General features: G+C 43.3%; 1 pseudogene; it reads left to right on the top strand.

The window, feature by feature from the left end:
* LOC147105725 (cadherin-related family member 3-like) overlaps positions 1 to 17,864 on the top strand; it is an 86,681-nt pseudogene that overhangs the window by 16,129 nt on the left and 52,688 nt on the right.

Below are 17,864 nucleotides of genomic sequence, written 5' to 3' on the forward strand. Positions count from 1 at the left end.
CCCATTTCACAGCTGGGTCATGAGGTCTAACTCCCACAGTGACTCCACATAGACCAGGGTGATGCTTGGCCTCTGCTCTGCATCATGAAGACAGCAGCTCTTCAGCCCCCAGTTCCGCCCTTTCTACATCCATTTGAAGTAATTCACCTCTCTATAAAAACACTCTGTTCAAGACTTGAATAGAACTTAAGAACATAAGAAATAGGAGTAGGAGTAGGCCATTCGGCCCTTCGAGCCTGCTCCACCATTCTGACGAAGGGTCATCAACCTTAAACGTTAACTCTGTTTCTCTCTCCACAGATGCTGCCTGACCTGCTGAGTATTGCCAGCATTTTCTATTTTTATTCCACTATTCAATAAGGTCATCTTCTACCTCATCTCCACTTTCCCGCACTAGCTCCATATCCTTTGATTCCCTTAGTATCCAAAAATCTATTGATCTCTGTCTTGTATATACTCAACAACTGAGCATCCATAGCCCTCTAGGTAGAGAATTCCAAAGATTCACAACCCTTTGAGTGAAGAAATTTCTCCTCATCTCTGCCCTAAATGGCCGACCCCTTATTCTGAGACTGTGACCCCCGGTTCTAGACTCCTCAGCCAGGGGAAACATCCTCCCAGGATCTACCCTGTCAAGCCCCTTAAGAATTTTATATGTTTCAATAATACTGTCATATCTGAGGAGACACTTCTAAATCTTTTCTCACACGGTAAAAGAGGATACAAGAAAAAGCTTGATGTCACCTTTACAGTGCATCAAATCAGTGGAACTCCTTACCTCCCTCATTATATGCTTTCATCTACAAACTTTAGGCTTTTAACACCAAAGTGTCCCCTTATCACATTTCCTGATTTATCTATTTTCTCTTCTACTCTGTTTAACCTTAATGATATCTTGCATTATGGGCCCTGTTCTTTCACCTGGCAGGTAAACACTGAGCTCCAGGACATGTTTCCAATGCTTGACAGACCCAGGATGGCAGCAGGAGCAGTGACCTTATATTGTGACTGTGAATCCTAATCTTAATTCCTGGTCTTGACCCAGAGAAGAAAAAGTTTTTTTTTGCGTTTTAGTTTAATAGTCTATTTCATGTATTAAACCAGGAAATTTGATAAGGTGATCCTGGCACAGGCACAATGGAATGGCCTCCTTCTGTGCTGTATCATTCTATGATTCTATGTTCTGAATGGATTACCTTAAGTAGTGCTTATGTAAAGCATATTTTAAAAGTGCATTTTTCTGTGTATGATGGTGCTAGATATATCTCTTTCTTCAGTCAACATGTTTGGCCCTTATTAATTTCAAATATAAACTATATGTCATGTGACGTAATAAAACTCACTACGCACTTGGTATGAGTATAAAGCAAGGCTTTAATCAACTTGTTTCAGAACATGGAGGTCTAGTTGTACTTCACTAGTTCCTTGTCTTACAAAATGTCCCTGGAGCGCTGGGCCCACGCCCGAGTATTTATACTCCTTGGACGGCGCCACCAGCTGGCCGTCCAGCATTATTTCATGAGTAGTTTCTTGATGAATAATGAGATTTATAACACCATGTAATTCAGTATTTGGGGTCTTTTGCATATGTTCTTCAAAAATGGCAGGAAACTAACTAAGAGAATTGGAAGAGGTAATAATGGCCATGAGTCTACATGGAAAAGTGTACAAGTGGACTTGTATTGATGTCAAAACAGAAAATGCTGGAAATACTCAGCAGGTCAGGCAGCATCTGTGGAGAGAGAAACAGAATCAACATTTCAGCTCGATGACCCTTCATCATTTTCTGTTTTTATTTCAGATTTCCAGCATCCGCTCTTTTTTGCTTTTGTATTGGTATTGACGTACCAGGCTGCACATTTTCCTTTACAGTGTTTGTTTATAAACCATCTGCACTGTCCATATTGCATCAAGGATTCATAAAAATGCTGCATAATTGATCTAAAACATCAGAATTGGCAGCAGTTAGGAATTCAAACTTTATTCATCACAGCCATAGACAACTAGCCACAATCAGCATTTAGAACAGAGACCAATTCGGAGCCTGTCCCTTCCTTCCTTTATTTATGTTTTATCTCCCCTTCTTTGTAAAGTGCCTTGGGATGTTTTCAAAGTCAAAAACACCATATAAATGCATGTTGTTGTTGCTGATTCCATTCCAGTATTTACTGGAATACATTAAAGGGACTGTGACAGAACATAGAAGACAAATGTGGTGTCGCTAATTACATGATAGTACATCAATTTTCACTGTCTGTGGGTGAAGTATGAATGTAAAACAGGGTTGCAGTTTTGGTAAATCCTTCAAATAAACAACTCACTAACCATGACAAGAATTCCTAAAAGAGCAGTGGTTTATTGTTTTATTAACTTCATATTTTGTTCAATACTTTTGGTCATCTCTGTGAACATTATTTGAATCAGTACGTGTAAATTTGTCAATAGGTGTATATCAAGTATGTAAAGGCCCTGTGTGCAAACTTCAATTTTTTTGTGGTAAGTTGTCCATGTAAACCAACGACAGTTTAACGAAAGAACTTTTTAAGTTTATGCACAAAGGAAAATAGATTATTCGACAGAGTCTTCACACATTGGAGAATTTACCTGAAGTCAACAAACTTTGTATTTGCTGATCAGAACTGAATAAATTAGTAAACTGTACGGATCTGTAGAGTGGCTTTCCCTTTCTAGCACTCATGAAGGAACTATACCTGAAACTTTCACCAGTCTTTTCTCTTTTCAAATGCTGATGGAGCTGCTGCATATATCCAGTATTTTCAGTTCACCTTTCATATTAATAAGTGGCCCTTTTACATGCAATAAATGTTTGGCCGGGGCATTCTGAACCAATAGAAGTTCAAACGTAGGCCAATTAATCCTGGAAATTGTTCACTCCTGTTATGTAGATGAAGGCATAAAAGAGGTTAACAAATGGCTGACATGAACAGTCCTGTTTACTTGCTAAGTTCTCGGATTTGTTGATGCTTTTTAAACAAAAGCAGCCATTTTATTTTGTAAACAAATGTTAACCTATAAACTTCAGCAAGTACAGGGCAAGTCCAGCCATTTTGTTTGTCTCCAGCTCACGCATTATAACACTGAAATAAACACTGACATTACAAAAATAAAGTTTCTCGAAGGTCAGCGCTATCTCTAAGACTGTAATATGGATCCTAAGCTGCTCGATTAAATGCCTAAAATATAATATTGGGCTGGATTTTGCATTAGGAATAACGGTAAGGCTAACAGTGCTCACTGTTATTAACGTGTAAATCGGACGGCAACATCCGGTGGCTGCACAGACACAGTTAAATGTGTGAATCAGTAAGTTGCTGTCCGAGATGCCCTGCTCCTCCTGAAGCTGCGTGAAAGTGGTATTTCGCCGAGAGACTCGCCAATGAAACACATGAGCCCGGATGTTCTGGTCAGCAGCAAACGAACGGTGCTCGCCATTCATTGCACTTGCACTTGCCCACAAACTTTCTGTGGGCTTTTACACTGTGATTTGTGGTGATTAGTGAGCCGAAACAGCGTGATGCCCTCTACCGGGAATCTGCGACCTTGGTGAACAGCAATAGCGTGTCTCCTCAACCAATCAGGTTGAAGAATCCTTACTGAGGCACACAAGCTGCAAATTTAATAGACCCCAGGGGGCAGGTTTGGAGGCCGGTCGGTAGCGAAAATCGGAAAAATTGACGGCGGGCTACGAACCCACCGCCATCCCGCCTCCACGCGACTTTGGCAAGTGTTGGGTCAGCGGCTCCCAACATGACCCGACACCAAACGGCGGGAGAGGCACTTAAGACAGTTAACAGTTTGTTAGTGTTGTGTATGCACCTTTAAGAGAATAACTGGTCTCAGACTGCAATACCGGCAGTGACCACCCCTGTTTAAAAGGCGCTAGTGAGCCTCTGTGTTTTTAGTTTCACTATTGACTTCCACCAGTAAAGACTTATTTTGTTCCACTCCTGCTGTCCGTGTCTCAATCATTCACGGACGTAATAGTTAGGTGCCTGGATAATGTTGTTTTAACTGCCTGTTCGGATTTTGCAGCTTTTTCAGCGTGCTGCCCGCCTTCAGAAAAACACGGCAGCTGCATTAAGCCGGGTCGAGCGAGGACCTGAATTGTTGCCAGCTGCTCGATCAGTTTAAAAGCGGTCCTGCAATCTCTCATAGTTTCACATGTCACAACTTAGTGCTTTGAGGTTTGGGACACTTTTTGCAGCTCTACTAATCTTGTGCGTGTTGAAATCCAGCTGCAGTATGAACACCTTGGAATACCCTCTGGCTATTTTGACTGAGCGCTTGCAACCTCCATTCCTTGACTGAGATATATACCAGCGGTATGGGAACCATTTATACCCTGTCATCCTGGTCCTCAGAATCGGAGGAAGAGCAGCCACGGCAGCAGCAGAACCAGGCACAACAACAGCAGCAACACCAGGACCACCAACCTTCTCCTCACCCACCTGATGCTGCACAAGGCAGAGGGTGTCAGTGCAGGGCTGCACCTCGCCGCAGGAGATACCCCCAACACAGGGTTTACAGGCCGAGGATGAGCTTCCTCAACATGAGTGAGCAGCAGTGCCAAAGGAGGCTGAGACATTCGTGAGACGTAGTCGCTGACATCTGCGCAATGTTGCACCAACACCTGGAGCCCAGAGGAGCGTTTGGACTCTCCTTACCAGTGGCTGTCAAAGTCACCACCACACTCAACTTCGTTGCTTCAGACTCCTTCCAGGGATCATCAGCAGACATCAGTGGCATCTCCCAGTCGGCCGCACACACCTGCATCACGCAAGCCATTGATGCCCTCTTTGCAAAGTCGCACAATTACATCCACTTCTCCACGGATGAAGCAAGTGTAACCGCGCATGCGGTTGGCTTTGCAAATATGGCAGGCTTCCCAAGGGTGCAGGGCATCGTAGACTGCACATATGTGGCTTTTAGGGCACCCCATCACAACCCAGCTGTATTTGTCAACCGCAATGGCTTCCACTCCCTTAACGTCCAGTTGCTATGTAACCACAGGAAGAACAGTATGCATGTTTGCGCAAAGTACCCTGGCAGTTGCCATGACTCCTTCATCCTGTGCCAGTCGACTGTGCCTCAGCTCTTCAATCCGCCAACCCAACTTTCTGGATGGCTACTTGGCAACAAGGGCTATCCCCTGAAAAAGTGGCTCATGACATCGATGAGGAGGCCATCAAATGAGATGGAGGAGCAGTACAATGTGAGCCACATTTCCACCAGAAGCATCATAGAGCAAACCATCGGCTTGCTCAAAATGCGATTCCGATGGCTCAACAGGTCTGGTGGAGCCCTGGTGTATGCACCAGCCAGGGTGTTCATCGTCGTCTGCTGCGCCCTGCACAACATCGGACAGCAGCGTGGCTTGGCGCTGCCTGAGGAACAAGTGGCTCAGCGCACAGCCTCCTCGGAAGAAGAGGGGGACGAGGAGGATGAGGACGAGGAGGAGGCACGCCTTGCGGGGCCGGATGTGGCCAATGCAGCAGCACTCGACCACATTTCTGGCCATCAAGTGGTTCATTCATCCATGCCAGATTTGCGTAAGCTCACGCTTTAACCACAAGTGGCTGGCACATGGATATGAATGCGTGGATGACCTTCTTAACACGCCATACATCACCTTTCCAATAAATGGTGCTTTCCTATCACTCTCAGCACCATCATTATAAATGCAAGTTGCCCTGAGCCCTCACTGTGCAACCTTCATTTCCCAGAACACATAGGCCAGAACTTCAACTCTTTGCCATCACTTTTGTTTAATCACATCACCAAAGGATGACAATCGATACTTTACAACAGAACAAAACGTCCAAGTGACTACCTTTGTGACTATTTGTGTGTTAACTTTCTCTTACGCGTGCATCCACATGGTGCTTCCCCTGTGGCTTCAGCAGATGTTGAGGCACCTTGCTCACTTTGATGCTGCGCCTGCTTAGTCGCCTTTGGTAGGTGTCCTCTGGGTTTGGGAGCCTGGATGGGCTCCTCCACAGTCTGCTCTTCCTGCGGCTGTGCAGTGACTGAGATGGCCATCTCCGTTGGGTGAGGAATCTGGGACTCTGACCGAGGACTCCACAGTGGCATGGTCGAGTGAGCACTTGGAGAGGAGCTGACACTTCTTTGTTGTCTACCAGCAACATCCCTCTCATGGGTCGCCCGCACTTCACTGCTAGAAAGTGGCTGGAGAGCACCTTGCTGCACCTCAGTGGAGCCATGAGGACCCGTCCCTGTACTGACAGTCCTCATAATGGGGACATCCATGTACCTCTGGTGTCTCTCCTCAATAGCTGCCCATCTATCTTCCGTAGCAGACCACCTATTTAGAAGAGTAACCATGTTCTCCTGAGTCTGGCGAGTTAGCTTCTCCATGGTGGTTGCCACCCTCTCCATGGTGGCACGTTCATGCTTCATTGTCTCCACAAAGGCAGTGTTCATGTTTGAGATGGACTCCTCCACTCTCTCCACACTCGCAGTTACCCTGGAGGCAAACCCTGCTAGAGACTCCTGCACTTGCTCCTGAAGTTCCAGGACCGCTCTCTTTCTGGATGGACCCAGAGGCACAGCGTCTACATGCAGCTGAGCATAGCTAGGAGCGTCCTGCGGCCTCCGCCGAGGACTCAGCATGGCTGTCGCTGTCTCCACCATCTGCTGATGCTCACTTGTGAGTTGTGATTCACCAGGTGACAACACTACTCTAAGTCATGAGGGCCCCACCGAGGTGTGCGTTTCTGCGCTGGTGCTGGGTGTGCTGAGTCCTGGTGACGCTGCTCCCTCATAGGCTTCAGGTTCCTCTGAGGAGTCGTCTGGCTCCTCGTCCTGGATCGTGGGAAGGGGGGCTCTCGATGGCCCTGTGAGAGAGTAAGGGCATGAGTTAGACATCTGATATTTAGGTAGCACACAATACAATACAATAATAATACAATACAAATCGCTTTATTGGCATGATAAGGTACATCTTATGTTGCCAAAGCATCAAAATACATTTATGGTTGAACACATAAACGCGGTTCCATTCATACAGTGTATAAACAGGTATATCCCTGAGTTTATAAATATATTTTCGCCTTGTTTATATATACTCTTGTCTTAGTTTACTGGTTGTCCCTCTGTTCATGGCAAGCTGTAACATAGTGTGCCGCCAGTGTTACACAGCTTCTCTCCTCCCCCAGTAGGAATGGGAGTTTTTGGTTCTCAGTCAGATTTCTGAATTCAGGGCATATTTGTGAGAATTTTTGATAGAAATTCTCTCTGATGCCCTGATATTTTCCACAGGCTGTGAGGAAGTGCATCTCTGTCTCAACTACTCCCTGACTGCAGTGAGAGCATATCCTGTCTTCTCTTGGCAGCCTGGTCTGCCTGTGTCTGCCTTTTTCGATCGCCAGGCTATGTTCGCTAAGTCTGTACCTTGTCAAGGTTCTTCTCAGTTTGTTATCCTTTACCATGGTCAGGTAATCAGCTATGTTGTATTGTCTGTTTAGGGCCAAGTAGCAATTGAGTTTGCTTTGGGTTTTTGTTGTTTCTGCCCAATATGACAGATATTTTTCCTTTTGCTTAGCGACGATTGTGTTGGGTCGAATTCTTTGTGTTACCCTGTCACTGTCCTGGGGCTGGTTATTGTTAGTATTGTTATTAGTTACTTTATTGAGTCCCAGGACTAGTTGACTGAGGGTATTCTTCTTTATGGTCAGCTCTTGGCATTTCAGGGCGTCGTAGTGATAGCATTGGGGGTTGCTCATTTGTAGGTGATTCCAAAATTTGGTGGCTCTTTTTTGGATAGTGATTATTAATGGGTATTGGCCTAGTTCCGCCCTGCATGCGTTGTTTACTGTTTTCCTTTGAGTCCGGAGGATACTTTTACAGAATTCCGCATGTAGGATCTCAATTGGGTGTTTGTCCCATTTTGCAAAATCTTGTTGTGTTAGTGGTCCCCAGACCTCACTGCCATAGAGTGCAATTGGTTCAATTACTGATTTGAAAATTTTGAGCCAAATGCTAATTGGGATTTCTATTTGGATTGATTTTTTGATGGCATAGAAAGCCCTTCTTGCTTTCTCTTTCAGTTCATTCACAGCCAGTTTGAAGTTTCCCGTAGGACTGATTTTTAAGCCCAAGTATGTGTAGTGAGTGGTTTGTTCAATTTTGGTTGTTCCTACTGTGAAATTTATTGTGGGTCCATGTTGTTTGGATCTTTGCTGGAACACAAGGACTTTGGTTTTTTGGGGATTTATTGTCAGGGCCCAAGTCTGGCAGTACGACTCCAGCAGGCCCAGGTTCTGCTGTAGACCCTCCTTAGTTGGTGACAGCAGAACCAGGTCGTCGGCATAGAGGAGGAATTTAACCTTGGATTCATATAGGGTGAGGCCGGGTGCTGTAGATTGTTCAAGTAGTTTTGCCAATCCATTAATGTAAATATTAAAGAGTGTCGGTGAGATTGGCGAGCCCTGCGTCACCCCCCGCCCCTGTGGGAAGTATTTTGTTTGTTTGTCTCCAATTTTAACTGCACATTTATTGTTTGTATACATTGATTTAATTACATCATATGTTTTACCTCCTACCCCGCTTTCGATAAGTTTCAGGAATAAACCGTCATGCCAGATGGAGTCGAAAGCCTTCTGGAAATCTACAAAGCATGCGTAGATTTTGCTTTTGTTATGGTGAACGTGTTTGTCAATTAGGGTCTGTAGGGTGAAGATATGATCGGATGTTCTATAGTTTGGCAGGAATCCAATTTGGCTTTTACTCAAGACATTGTGCTCTTCAAGGAAGTTTATAAGTCTTTTGTTTATGATGCTACAGAATACCTTCCCCAGGTTACTGTTTACACAGATGCCTCGATAGTTGTTTGGGTCGATTTTGTCCCCACTTTTGTATATGGGTGTTATGAGTCCTTTGTTCCAGATGTCAGGGAAATAACCGACACTCAGAACCAAGTTGAAGAGTTTTAGGATAGCCAGTTTCAGTTTGTCGTCTGCGTGTTTAATCATCTCGTTTAGTATGCCGTCTGTCCCGCAAGCTTTTCCTGGTCGCAGGTCCTTGAGTTTTTCAAGAAGTTCTTTTTCTGTTATTATGGCGTCTAGCGGGTTTTGGTTATCTTTTATGGCCATTTCAAGCTTTTCAAGTTTTTTGCGTATTTGGTGTTGCTCTGGTCCTAGTGTGTTTTTCTGGTATAATTTTTCAAAGTGGTTTACCCATGTGTCCCCATTTTGAATGGACAAATCGTCATGTTGTTTTTTGTGTAGTGTTTTCAAGTTGTCCCAGAAACAATTCGACTCAATGGATTCCTCCATGGAGCTGAGTGTATTCTTAATAAATTGCTCTTTTTTGGTCCTGAGTGTGTTTCTGTATTGTGTTAGCGTCTGACAATAAGTAAGGCGTAATTCCTCGTTTTCTGGATGTCTGTGTTTTTGGTTTGATAGTTTTCTAAGTTTTTTCCTCATGTTATGGCAATCATGGTCAAACCATTTTTCATAGTTTTTTGTTTTGGGTTTGTTCTTGCGAGCTTTCAAGTTTGCATTTGTTGCCAAATTATCAAAAATATTGTTTAGTTTACTAACTGCCCGGTTTACGCCTTCTTTATTGTGAGTGTATATGTTATCCAGAAAGGTGTCTAAGAGAGCTTGAGTTGATGCATTGCTAATTGTTTTCTGGTATTTTTCCGTGTCGTTTTTGGCCCATCTGTATGATTTTTTGGTGTTGTACAGTTTACTGGGTTGTGTTTCTATGTTGTTTGTTTCTGTCTTTTTGAGAAACATAGTAATTTGACTGTGATCTGACAGTGTTGTTTGTGGTTTGACTGTGAATGCTCTGAAAGAGGATGGGTCCAAGTCTGTAATCATATAGTCTACTGTGCTGCAGCCAAGAGGTGAGCAGTAGGTCGATCTTCCTAGGAGGTCTCCTATGAACCTACCATTGACAATGTACAGACCCAGGTTTCGACAGAGCTGTAGTAGCTGTTTACCGTTGGTATTTGACTGCTTGTCGCAGTTATGCCTGTATGGAAGGGAAGGGATGTCAAAGTGGTTATTCCCGAATACGTAATTGTTTCCCTGATTATTGGTGAAGTCTGGTTCTTCGCCCATTCTTGAATTGAGGTCCCCACAGATCAACACGTTCCCCTGGGCCTGGTATTGGATAATTTCCCCCTCCATGTTGGAGAAGGTGTCCTCTTTGTAGTACGGGGAATCGATTGGAGGGATATAAAGTGCGCAAATGTAAACATCTTGGGTGTTTGAGATAATCTCCCTCTCAAGTTTGAGCCACATATGGTTTTCGCCCTTTTTTATAAATTTGATGTAATTCTTAAGTTCTGTTTTAAACCAGATCAGTATGCCTCCGGAGTCTCTGCCTTGGGTTACACTTGGTAATTTATTGGAGGGGACCACTAGCTCAGTGTACCCTTGGGGACAGCCGGTGTGTCCTTTTCCTTTATACCAAGTTTCCTGTAAAATGATAATATCTAGATCTTTAGTTTCCTCTATGAACTCTGGGGTCCTACTCTTCACTTCTCGCAGTGAAGAGCGTAGACCTTGGATATTCCAGGTCGAAATATATAAGGATTTCATGTTAAGTTTTATCTTTTTCTATGATAGGTTAAAGAGTGGTACGTGTTTGTCGTGTCTAAGTGTGGGGAAAAAAAAGATCACCCCAGTTGTCTACAAAAGTTAATACAATTTGGTTACAGTTCTTTCTATTAATTAGTCCTTGATCCATAAGGCGGAAGTAGATGCTGCTGCACATCTGCTTATTGTCTCTTAATGGATTGTTTCTGTCTGAGGTATCCCATTGTACAGAGATCAAAAGTCAATCTCTATGAACATCATATGCCATTGCAGTCAATCATGAAATCTAAATGCGAGGGTTGAAAATCCATTTTGTCACTAGCTTCGACTAGTTTGCCCGTCTCTCTGTCCCCCACATCCAGCTCCTCGCCACCTCCCACGATCTCATGAGCAGCCTCCTCAGCACTTGTCAATGTTGCCAAGGATGGTGGGCCTCCTCCTGTCGAAGCTCTCTCCCTCTTATTTTGGGCTATCTTTTCCTGCAAAGAGGGACACAAGTGGAGTTTCAGTGAGAGTGATGGAGTGACTGTGAAGAGTCTATAACATAGAAGCTTAGAGGGAGACCAAGATGGAGTGAGGTGCCAAGAGGAAGGAGCCTCCCTGTGCGTTGTTAGTTGTTGTCATTGCATAACAGTGAGAGCGAGTGTGAGGGGTGCATTGTAGGATGGTGAAGTGAGTCAGTACAGAGATCAGCCAGGACAAAGCAGCCCGCTTGATTGGCACTCCATCCACCACCTTAAACATTCACTCCCTCCACCCTCCCTCTACAAGATGCACTGCAGAAACTCGCCAAGGCTTCTTTGGCAGCACCTTCCAAACCCGTGACTTCTACCACCTAGCAGGACAAGGGCAGCAGGTGCATTGGAACACCACCACCTCCAAGTTCCCCTCCAAGTCACACACCATCCTGACGTAGAGGTGTATCGCCGATCCTTCATCATCGCTGGGTCAAAATCCTAGAACTCCCTACCTAACAGCACTGGGAGTACCTTCACCACACAGACTACAGCGGTTCAAGAAGGCGGCTCACCACCACCTGCTCAAGGGCAATTAGGGATGGGCAATAAATACTGGTCTTGCCAGCGATGCCCACATCCCATAAACAAATTTTAAAAAAAAGTGAACCATCAAACTTCCTGATTTAGTGAATAATGTGCCCACTAACTTTAAAAAAACAAATTCATATATTCACTGATGTAAATTGAAGCAAGTTCTTTTTTTAATTATAAATAGTCACTTAAAAAGTACTAAGTAACTGCCAATGATTATTAGTATTTCTCCTTTGGCCATTAGCTTGAAGATATGCTGACTTATAACTACAGGACTGTTAAACCATAAAATACACCATGTATTATTATAGATCGCCAACTGTTGTCTTTGGGAACTTTACATAAATCAGCAAAACTTTATAACTACAAGGGCTGCAGCTGCTAGTGGGAGTGTGAGGGGTGGTCCGATCTCCCTGCTGGGAGGGATCCGATCCCATGGGGGGGTGTGTCTGATTCCTGATCGGTGGGGAGGTGATGGTGGGTGGGGTGCAATATCAGGGAAGCAGGTTAACTTGGAGGGCCAGCGGGAAGCACTCCTGCTCCTACTGGTCCACCAGCAGTGCTGTAACAGTGCTGACCTTTTCTCCAAAGCTGTCCTCACCTTACCTTTAGCTGCTGGCCTTCCCGAGGCCTGGGAAACCCGGCCGGCCAGGGTTAAACCTCTAAGGGAAGTTAAATGTGAGGTTCCCAGCTACACTGTAATATTTAAATGACCAACCCGCCTCCTAGGAGCATGTTGGCTGCCCGCCCCCCTGTCCTACCTCCATTAAACCCAGAAGGAGGCGGGTTGGGGTTGTGTTTGAGATTTTAAAAATGTTTACATTTCCCCTGACCCCAACCCACCCGTTTTTGGGGGTTAAAATTGTGGGTTGATGCCACAACATTTTCACATGGAATTGACACATATGTCAGTATAATTACAGAAAACAGATTTAAATGACATTATTGGACAGAGCTGACCCTTTAGTAATCTCTCATTTTTGTTTCTGACGTGTCAATTTCTGGTGCATAAACCTGAAACCTACTTTCATTGTCAATGTGTTCTGTATTGTTGGTCCTTGGAGCAAAAGTTAAAAATACATCTAGCTGCATATTTATTTAGAAAGTAACTAAGATTAAAACAAACTATGTTTTCTGTAATATCCAAAATGGCTAACAGGATCTACCTGGCTGGAGAGAATAAGAAGGCTCTTCTCTGATCTAGTAATTGAGTCAGTCTTGCATTGCTTGCAAGATAGAACTTTGGGCATGTTTTGTTTGTTGGCCGGAGACCTGTAACCATTCGAGGACAACTGCATCCAAAACAATGTAATTTAGGCTACATACTAGCACACTAGAGTGATTTTTGTAATATATTGCACTCTCGTTAATGGCAAGTCAAATGAAAACGATTTAATTTGTTAAATATCGTAATCGGAGGGAGAGGTGGGGAGGGGGGGCGGTTGGTGGAGGTTGGTCTGCAGCAGCCCACAGTTTTAATGTGAGGTCAGGAGGCGCACTCTTGCACCTCCCGGTTCTACATTCAGGTAAGTATTTTTGACCTTTTTGGTGGTGCAGCGGTCCCTTTAAGAACTGCTGGCTAGGCCGGATGTAGTCCTGGTTTTCCTGAATGTAGCTGGCGCTGGCTGCTTCAATGAAAACCAATATTTCAGTGGGGCATTACACAGGAGTTAAACCCTATACTTGCATATCAAAAGGGTCTAATGCCCGTTTCAGGCATGGCACCTATTTTTTTCCTATACCAATGTGGCAGACGACACACTTTTAGTTCATAATGAGTGTGCGCTTCCTCCCCACCATATTAGAGGCTTAGGTGCCTGTTTAACTCCCGAAAAATGGGTGCAGCACCATTTCTAGGCCCCTCTGTCTTTAGTTGCCCCAGGCACTCAGCCAGCTGGCTTTTACCATTTGACAAGTCTCACTGAATGGCTCAGCTCAGTTACTTAACTTGAAGGATGTGAATCAGAGGCACAATTCTACATCCTCCCACTCTGAGAGTATTAACACCACAAACAAAGTGCCTACCAATAAAATTATAGTAAATTCCTCTATGTTCCATTTTTCCCGGAGATAAAACCACAGTGGGTTCATGGCTTTGCCCGTGGGATAAAGGCAATTCATGGAAATGTTTCTAGCTACATTGATCTATATAAAGATATTGGTTTAAGTTTTAAACATATATTTCTTTCAACTGCTTTGTGTGACCAAAAGAAAACCAAAATTGATATCTCCATTTCTAGAAATGCAGGCTTGCTATTAAAGTTGAAGACCAATGGAATCTATTCTCCTGAGGAGTTCTTACTGTCAATGTTCAAGATCTGAATGATGAACCTCCTGTGTTTACGTAAGATGAGATGATCAGCTCATGAATTGTGCTTTTTTTTGTATTCTTAATTTGAAACTTATTTTAAACTGAAGTAGTTTTTAAATTCCATTTTGCCAGTGACAAAACTTTAGTTGTTGTTCACAAGTTTGTACATTCCTTGTTCTGCTAAGAATGGTTTACAGGATTGTTAACCCCAATACTATTCCTTGCTCCGCAGTGAGGAGGGTGTCGGTTATTTGCAGTCTTTTAGTACATGCTTTCAATATATGGTATTTTACAGGAACATAGGAACAGGAGTAGGCCATTCAGCCCCTCGAGCCTGTTTCGCCACTCAATGAGATCATGGCTGATCTGTATCCTAAATCCATTTACAGGAAACTTTGTGTTATCCGAAGGCTAAATGTTCGGCAAGCTCAAGCCACCGGCAAAAATCAGGAGCCGTTTCGTTTGTTTTTTTTTCTTCTCGTGGCTTTTTTTTCAACAGTCAGGCTCTGCAAAGTCTCTCTGAAGCTGTTGCTAAGCGACAGAGACGCTTCCAAGGTACGGCCGACTGTTTAGAAGCTGTTGCTAAGCAACAGTGTTTGTTGCCAGATACGGAGCTTTTGCTTCAACATTAACGCTGGTTTGTCCGGCAGTTTTGAGGGAACGGCAACAGCTCGGTCCCGTCGGTGCCGGATGGCGCAAAGTTTCCTGTACCTGCCTTGGTTCCATACCCCTTAATAACTTTGCCTATTGAAAATCTATCGATCTCAGATTTGAAATTTTCAATTAACCTAGTCTCAATAGGTTTTTAGGGGAGAGAGTTCCAGATTTCCACTACCCTTTGTGTGAAAAGGTGCTTCCTGACTTCACCCATGCATGTAACCGTACATACAGAATTTTAATTTTGTGTACCAAGTGTTAAAAAATGCCAGTGATTGCTTATCGGAAGGAATTGATTTTTCTCCTCTTTACCAGTGAGACTGGATAATCTTAACACTATGCCCTCACCATTCTCAGGGATTTTCATTTGAAAAATGGCAATACCCACAGTGTCAGTGGAAGAACAAGAAGCATAATATTAATGGTAGAGAATATTAATGCAAGACTAGAAGCAATTGCACGAAGGGTAAAAGATTCTGACCACTACACCTCAATAAATTATATCACTGCTTCAATAAAATACATCAATAAAGTAATAATGTTCTCTTTTCCTGTATAAAGATACAGTCCATGTTTCTGAAAGTGAGGCTGTCGGGACAATCATTGCAAAAGTGGAAGCCCTGACAGAGATGAAAATGATGTTGTTACTTATAAGTTTGCTAAGCCAGAGGACACATTTGACTTGAATGAAAGTAAGTAATGTTACGTGCTATTGCTTCAGATATGAAGTCCGGGAATTTCTGTTTGAGTGAAATTTTATGGCGTCTTGATTGGGGTGGGAGTTCACCAAAACCTTCTAGTTCAGAGGTGAGAGTTCTGCTACAGAGCCAAGTTGACACTTTGTGGAGAATGGATGCAGCAGACCTTGAGAGTGTCTGCTGCAGTGCAGTGTGACCAACAGCCTCTGTGCTTGGCCTAACTGCATCAAAAGTACATCAGGCCAGTGGCCAGCTTTGCTAGGGCATAAATAATGGGAAGTAGGTTGGGCAATATATTCCTGTCACTTGGATGCCATTACAATGCGCTCACCCATACTTCGAAAGCTATCTTGTATGTCCCTCATCGTGTCCAGTGAAAAATCCTGGAAGTGGTGCAGGATAGCGGGGAGTCTGTGGAGTGGCTATCAAAGAATTTCCCACTGATTTCGACTGGACAGTGGGGAACCAATGCAACTCCAGCTGAAAATCCAACCAAAAACTAAAACTGGCTAATGAGGTAGCGTAAGTAGGTAACTTGAAAATAAAGAAACATTTAGGAAGTGGTGAGCACAATATAATTAGGACCAGCATAAGAAAAGAAAATAGAAAAAGAAAAGTTGAGGACACGAGTACTTGACTGGAAAAAACACCATAACCTGATAAAAACGGGACTTTGGCCAGATAAATGGGAAGGAAAAAGTAGCAAGGAGACCTGTAGATCAGAACGTGAAATTATGGGAAAAGGAAAAGGTACAAATCAAATACAATCCAACAAAGAAAAAGGCAGTGTATCAAAGGTTGGGGTCGCATGGATGAATAGGGAGATCAGATCAAGTTTAAAATGAAAAGAAGGAAAGCATTTAGCAGTTACAATAACATTGAAGGACAAATATAAAGAATATAGGAAAGCATCAAAAAGGGGAATTAAAAAGACTAAGAGGGAGTATGGGAGAAAATTAGCAAATAACAAGGGGCATTAAAAAGCCTTTCTGTAACTACATGAGTCATAGGAGGAGAGTTAAGGCAGGGGTCGGGCCGCTATGAAATGGAGGAGGCAAGCATGTAGTGGAGACTGAGTGAATGGCAGAGATACTAAGTAAGTACCTGCCTCAATTTTCACAGGTAAGGTGGATTTTGAAATTGTAGAACCGCCAGAAGAGAGTGTCGAACAGTTAGTGAAGATTATTATTCAAAGAAGCTACTCAAACTTGAGGAAGACAAGTCACCAGAACCAGATGGTTAACATCCGAGGATAGTGAAGGATGCTAGAGGAGAGATAGCGAAGGCTCCAGTTATGAAGAAATTAAGAAAAAATTGTGCCAGGTTTGACTCCCTTCTTCATAAAATAGTGCTCGGAAATTATAGGCCAGTTAAACTTACTTTGTTGGTAAAGTTTATAATACGGGATGAAACTACCAAACATTTGGAGAAAGTTGGGCTAATCAGGGCCAGCCAACCTTCGAGAAAATCTTTGAAGAAATAACGATGCGGATAAATAAAGGGAAAACAGTGGATCGGGTTTATGTGGGTTTTCAAAACACATTTAAGATACCACACTGGACTCTTACTGCAAATATAATAACATATTGGATTAAGAGGGTTGTAGCCACATGAATAGAGCGATGGTTGGAGGGTAGAAAACAAAGGAAGATTTTTTGCAATGGAATGGTGTGGTGAGTGGTGCTTCACAGGGGCTTGTATTGGGGTCGCTCTTAGCTACTAAATGTAAAAATGATCTAGACAGAATTTGTGGGAACAAAATCAAAAAATACTGATGATACTAAATTGGGGTGCATGGCAAATAATGATGAAAATTGCGGAAAACTACATTAGGATACAGACATAGCTGGATGGTCAGATAGGTGGCAGTGTAGTAAAATGTAAAATAATACATTATGGAAGTAAGAATAAAGTAACAAAATAGATTTTAAACAGTAAGATTTAAATTAAAGGAGCAGAGAGATCATAGCACTGGTCATTAAAGGTGTCAGCACAAGTAAATAAGGCCACAAACAGGCAAATAGAATCATTGGGTTTGTATCTAGAAACGTAGAATACAGAAAGCAAAGAGATGGTTTAAACTTATTTAAAACCTTCGTTAGAGTAGATAGAGAGAAACTGTTCCCATTGGTGGAAGGGTCGAGAACCAGAGGACACAGATTTAAGGTGATTGGCAGAAGAACCAAAGGCGACATGAGGGGAAACTTTTTTACGCAGCAAGTGGTTAGGATTCTAATCATGGCTTTCTAAAGGGAATTGGATAAGTAACTGAAGGAAAAAAATTGCAGGGTTACGGAGAAAGGTTGGAGGAGTGGGACTAGCTGAAGTGCTCTTACAGAGAGCCGGCATGGGCTCGATGAGCCGAATGGCCTCCTTCTGCGCTGTAACCATTCTATGATTAGTTAGGCTGGGGTTGGAGTATTGTACACATTTTTGGGCACTCCCATTATTGGAAAAATATAAAAAAGTGACAAATAAGTGCACCATAAATTCACTAGGATGTTACTAGGGAAGAGGGATTGCCATTATGAAGAGAGCCTCGAGGAGTTAGGACTTTTTTTCA

Source organism: Somniosus microcephalus, chromosome 17, assembly GCF_052327205.1.
Source record: "Somniosus microcephalus isolate GS21.2 chromosome 17, FLI_Smic_1.0, whole genome shotgun sequence".
NCBI classification, from domain to species: domain Eukaryota; kingdom Metazoa; phylum Chordata; class Chondrichthyes; order Squaliformes; family Somniosidae; genus Somniosus; species Somniosus microcephalus.